This window comes from Apteryx mantelli, chromosome 5, assembly GCF_036417845.1.
Source record: "Apteryx mantelli isolate bAptMan1 chromosome 5, bAptMan1.hap1, whole genome shotgun sequence".
NCBI classification, from domain to species: Eukaryota; Metazoa; Chordata; class Aves; order Apterygiformes; family Apterygidae; genus Apteryx; species Apteryx mantelli.
The window spans coordinates 22,955,492-22,961,505 of NC_089982.1; the positions used below are offsets into that span (position 1 = coordinate 22,955,492).

The 6,014-nt window shown below is 40.0% G+C and overlaps 1 protein-coding gene across 7 annotated transcripts in view; it reads right to left on the reverse strand.

Moving 5' to 3' along the window:
- Positions 1–4,035, reverse strand: part of LOC106492019 (bifunctional heparan sulfate N-deacetylase/N-sulfotransferase 4) — a 114,492-nt gene extending 110,457 nt beyond the window's left edge. For all 7 annotated transcript variants that reach the window (XM_067297636.1, XM_067297637.1, XM_067297641.1 and 4 more), the window contains exon 1: positions 3,650–4,035. The gene's annotated coding sequence lies outside the window, so the exon portion shown is untranslated. The remainder of the gene's footprint in view (positions 1–3,649) is intronic.
- Between the last annotated feature and the right edge of the window lie 1,979 nt (positions 4,036–6,014).

The window sequence follows — 6,014 nt, forward strand, 5'->3', positions numbered from 1 at the left end:
GAACTGTGCTACAGAATACTTTGTTTTATCATGTTTGAGGGCTAAGTAGAGGAGCAAAGAAACTCGCACGGTAAACTCCATGTGATGTGAAGAAGCAGAGAACATGATGACTTTCCTAGCTCATAAAAAGCAAAATATAAATTCAGCAGGTTTTCCCTAAGCAAGCCAAATATAGTTTATTTCAGCCAACTTCTAAGTAAGAAAAAGCAACCCCTTCCTAGTTGCTTTTTTCATTAAAAAAAAAAAAAAAAAGCCCACCCTGCTCTGACTCCTATGTCCATATTTGACCTAGTTCCTCAGAGCCCTTACTGCATGGGAGTGGGAATTAATTTGTTCCACTTGTCTGCACTTGGGGAAAGTAGTTGTGACCCTTCCTGTAGCCACAGGGAAGGAAATAGGTTTAAATACTTCTCCACTCCTTTCAAAATTGCATTTAAATAATCTCATCACAATACATGACTTCTGGTGCCAATGAGTTTTCTTCATCAAATCCTGACATGGTTTCTACAGTGTTGTGCTGTTGCCATGTGATTCTGGTAGCATTACTGTTTAGATGAAATATTATTCATTTTCTATAGCAACTGTTAATTTGAGAAGAATCTGTGATATCATTGTAATTGTTATTACTGACAGTGGTTATAATGCTTTGGAGTGATGTGCATGGTTTTCACTTTCTTCCTGCAGTTTTTTTTTTTTTTTTAATAGGTCAAACAAAGGTTGACATAAATGAAAATTTCTGTATCTGTGCATAGCACTCTTCAGGGTGGTTTTCACTTCATGAGAGGCATGACTTTAACATTTCAATAGGAAAAGTAAGCTTGTTACTGCAATGTGAGCATTGTTCAGTCTTTTTCACAAACGTGAGACAGGACTTTTTACAAAATGCTCCAAACAAACTCCAGCACAGCAACCATCTTCCTTTTCCTGTAGTCCAGCCTATCGGCCCTCGCTCCCCGCCAGGCGCTGTTTTGCTGCCTGTCTACTCTGGTGTCCCACAGCTGCCTCCCAGGTTTGCAAATAAGGCATCTGTTAAACTGCCATGTTAAACTATACTCTTTAATCCTTGCAAACTGTCTTAAAACCAGGCCCCCCTCATCTTGGGAAGTGCAGAGAGCCCTCAGCTCATCTTTAGCTCAGTGCTTGGTTCCTTAAAGGACTCCACAGACTGGGGAAATCACAGCTTTCTGCACTATTCTGAATTGCCCTTTTCTTCAGTCACCCAGACCCAGGTTGAAATGTTTTGCTGTTTTAGCCCAGGGTTTCTTTTGCTCAGATAGGTGCATTTTGCAGGTATGGAAAGCAGTTTCTTGTGTGTGACTGGGAAGCTGAAGCATTGTGAAAGCTTGAATCAAACACTTGATGGAAGCACGCATCAGTGTATACACTGCAACTGAAGCTCAGGCAGCCCTATGGACAGAGAAGCAGGCAAATCAAAACTGGGGGCTTAATTAGAAAGAACAAAACTGATCTCCTCTTTTTTGTTAAGAGATCATGGTATACTTTCTTTTATTGCTTGTAGAAAAATAAAATGAGACTCTCTTCTGGTGCTATAAGGTTATACATTGACCATGTAATTTGTTATCTAATTGGAAATAATCGTCATGACTTGCTAGTAACTCATCAGCATTTACTTTGATAGGTATTGCTATGGTTTTGCAACCTGTGGGCATGTTTTCCTTAAAGGATCTCATTATACCTCTGAGAGAATTCCTGTACTACAAAGCTTCAAAAAAAGGAAAAAAAAAATCTTTACTGTTAACATAATTTGTCTTTCAGTCATACTGAATGATAGCTGAACTCTAGAGAAGCTCATGATTCCCTGCATGCTGCCAAACCAACAATGTTTGATCAGTGTCATTAGCGGACATCACAACCTCTAGGCATCCTTAAAGTTTTAATAGGAGTTTCAGAACTTCATAGTTCAAGTTAACAGCACATTTGGACAGAAATACAAGTCAATATATATGCGGTTGGTCAGTAACTCAAGCATTCCTATCTGTGCTTAAAGCTAATGCTCTGGATCTGGCTTACTCCAATAAAATGAAAAATATAAAGAGGAGCACCTCTTTATGCCTTACAGAAAATAGTGGTGTCAACATGACATCAAGAATACTGCTGCTTTGATTTCTGAGGCTTTCAGACATTAGTCATTCATTATGTATCAAAAAATGGCCATGATTGTAAAAAATAAACAAATACATAAACTTCTGCATGGAGCAATGCCATTAGGAACATCTAATCTAATTGAGCAGATCATATCTGAATTGATAAGGTTCTGAAGAAAACAGAACGCCAAGAATTTCCTTAGTTAAATGCAACTTGGCAAAGTCTCTCTCTTTTTTTTTTTTTTTCCTCCTCCCCTTCAGAGTAGCATTTAAGAAAGCAAGTCACAGTGCAACTAGGCTGATGGTAAAATGTGGAAGTATACAGACATGATAGGGCAAGATACGGAAGCACCTGGCAACATTACCAACTACTAAAACTCTGTAAACAAAGAAATTCTGATATTTTTTTCCAAAAGTTGAATATCTTATAGTAGGAGGAGGACCATTACTAAAAAGTTCTGAATAAACTGGGTGAAAATTACTTGCTATTTCTATTTTTATCTCTTGCTCTGATAACATTCAGAGTATAGAGGTAGAAAGGGAAAAACAACAAGCTACACTAGATAGGCCAAATTCTGATATATTTATTTATAAGGAAGGAGGGTCTTTTCAATGTAGTTAAGAGCTGCAAAGTTAATAAAAAATGCTATCATGGTAAATTCTTTGGGGAAGAGAGAATTAAAAAATGTGTGGCTCTTGTGAGCATGTGTGGTTACCATAGCATAGTGCTTGCAGGAAGAGACTTATTCACCTCTAAACAGTTCTCCTTTGAATGTTTGTTCCCAGCAGCAATGACTTGGTGTGTCAGCTGTACGATAGAAATGCTGGGCTCTCTGTCTATAGTAATCTGAAGAACAAATACTGATTCCTTTAGTTTATCTATAACTACCTGAAACAACCACTGCTTCCACACTGCAAATAATCATGCTGTTCAAAATATTGCTGACAGAGGCTGTTTGGATACCAAACCACTGGAAAAGAACAGATTTGCAGATCTTGGTTTCCTCACAGCATAGTTATTTCTACTTTAAGTAGTGCATGTTTTATCCATGGGAAGCTTTCACATTGTCATTTTAATGTGCTTGTTTTGCTTAACTTTGACTACTAGATAGTAGCAAATAAAAGCTAAGTATATGGAACATATTAAAGAACAACTGCAATATTATCCTTTTTTCCTCACATAACTTCTAGTGCTCTGTGTTCTTTGACATATTTAGTCAGACAGCTATTTCCCTTCAGAGGACATGCATCCATTTACATTTAGGGCACTTAAGCATGGCAAAGATGATCTCAAACTTTCAAATAATCCTTTCAATTTCAGATTTAGGCAGCTTCCTGAAATATCTGCTATATATGTGTGTGTGTATATATATATAAAATCATTAAGTTCTAGGCATATATTTTACACACTGTGTACATTATACCTGTTCAAGATTTGTTTTCTTGTATCTGAGTACATGTACTGTCTGGAACAGTAGTATGAACATAGACCCAGAAGTACAGGCTCACGTAGCAATATGTGCAGAAGCCAAACAATAGCTTACCTAGTGAAGAATTTCTTTTCCTAGTGTGCAGGAAAGAGACATCTGCTATTCAAATCTCTTCACATGGCTCCAGGCAAACTACCGAGAGTTTTCAATCCATATCAGCTGTCTGAACAGTATCCCAGGAAGGCTCCTCTTGCGCCAGCCCCCAGTAACTGAACTCTACCAGCACAGTCACATTTTATTTATACCCAGACTGTCCTTTTCAAAACAAGCAGGCAGCTGGAATGATTCAAACCTCTGTTCAGCTCACTGGTAAAATGCAGCTTCCTCCTTGGACATGAGCATTACACCAGGGAGCAGTCAGAATACAGCAAAAAGGCTATGAGAACTATTTAATCGTCCGAATAGCAGCTGCTCCTGTTAATGCTGCCGGTGCTGCTGCTGCCGTGTCTCCTGCTTAGCTGTAGCCAGGCTCCCTCTCCCTCATATCTACACAAGTATCGAGGCGGCTTTGCGGGATTATGATTGGCAGAAGCAGCCCATTCCTCCAGCTAATCAACCCTGAGACTTTGAAGGACTCGGAGCTGCTCTGATGTCATTCTGGCAGGGGGATGCTCCATGCGAGCGTGCCGCGGCGGAGGCTAATTCAGCGCCCAGCTGCATGCCTTGCGCCCTGTGCTGATTGATGAGATGCTCTGACAGGATTTGCATGAGCTGTCACTGTGCAGCTGGACCACCTCCCTCCCCTGCAACCTGCCCGCACCAAATGCCCCAGCTAAAGGCCACTTTTGCTTCCCATTTTACACCTGGAGCTGCAACTTAAAGCTTGGAAAAAAAGGAAAAGTTGAAAGAGGCTTTTTTTTTTTTTTTTTTTTGAAGGAGAGTGCTTTAGGCAAGTGTGTGAGGAGGGGGGTACCCTGACCCTCCCCTCCCCTCCTCTCCTCTCCTCCCCCATGTTGAAGGAAGATCAAGAAAATCACAGTACTGTAAGACTTTTAGTTCATGCTCTTGTTAGCTCACTGATAGGATCACCTAGCACAACAAAAGGTTGCATTTAATGCAACAGAGTAGCATGACCAAAATCATGCAGAGGTCACCCAGTAAGTTGATTACAAGCAAGCTTGCCAATATCACCATGGGGTGGGTATCAGGAAACATACTGTGCTCCGCAGGGCAAGCTATTTTCTACTGTCTGTGACAAAAATCCATCTATTCATAGCATAAATTCTTATTAAAATCCTTTCTCATCCAGCTAGAGACGAAACCTACATCCCCAGCCAAGGAACATGATTGTTATGCAACTTTCTAAGGCTAAATTATATTACGGAGAAAAACTAAACACTTAATATAACAAAAATTAGATTTTATACCAATTTAATTTTCAATTTTTGCCAGCTTGACAGCTTTCACTCCAAAACTGTTCTTCATACAATACACCTCAGAATTGTAATTCAGCCAATTCTGTGCAGAAAATGTGAGGAGAAAAGAGTTTTTTTTTTTTTTTTTTTTTTCAAGGAAACTGGAGCAGACCCATTCTGAGGTGATGAATGATGCTGTAATCTCAGATCTGAATCATAGGAGGGTCAGCTCAACCTTTCATGCTTCTGAAATACAGTAAATAAATGGTATTCCATGCAGTTTACAATGTACATCCTTCAGCTGGGACCTTCTACAGGAAGAGCTATTTGCTCTATGTGAACATCAAAGTTTCAAAGATGGTAGGTATTCCTAACTGGGGACTAATTTATTCCTTCTGGCTAACTCAAACTAAGGGATAATTAAAATTCAATGTACATCTGACTCATTTCCTGTAGCTTTTAATTACAAAGCATTCATTGGGGTCTTTTAAAAATGCCTTACACCTATGGCTGACTCTGGAGTCAGGTTTTGTTTCCCAAAGCTTCCCAAGAAGCTTAGATGTTGAATTCCCACTGGAATTTAGTGGCAGGAAAGTGACTCCTTGCATCCTATGTGAATGCTCAAACGTGAGTCAGCCGTAAATCAAAATCACCAAATCAAGTTAAGGAATCCCTTGCCAACGAGAGGAAGAATTCTAATGCAATAGGTCTAAAACTAAAAAAAATAATAGCTTCCTATTACTAATCCGGCTGCCACTTGTATGAAAAGATAAAGCCCAGTCATTCTCTCTGTCTCTCTTCACATACTTGACTCCCAGCTACACTTAGGGAAAGCGCTTGGAAAATTGCTGTGAGCGGCAGGGTTTGACTGCATGGTGTGAACGTGTAGCGGGACGGCTCTCTGCTGCCGCCAGATGTGGGAGCAGCAGTCTGCCCCTCTGAAGCTGTGGCACATCAGTGGAGCCTGCTAGTGCAGATGTTTCCAGGCTGGGCCAGCAGCCAAGTGGTTACACATACCACAGAAAGTGTATTTTAATTTAGATGCTGAAGTCTCTCTTTGAACT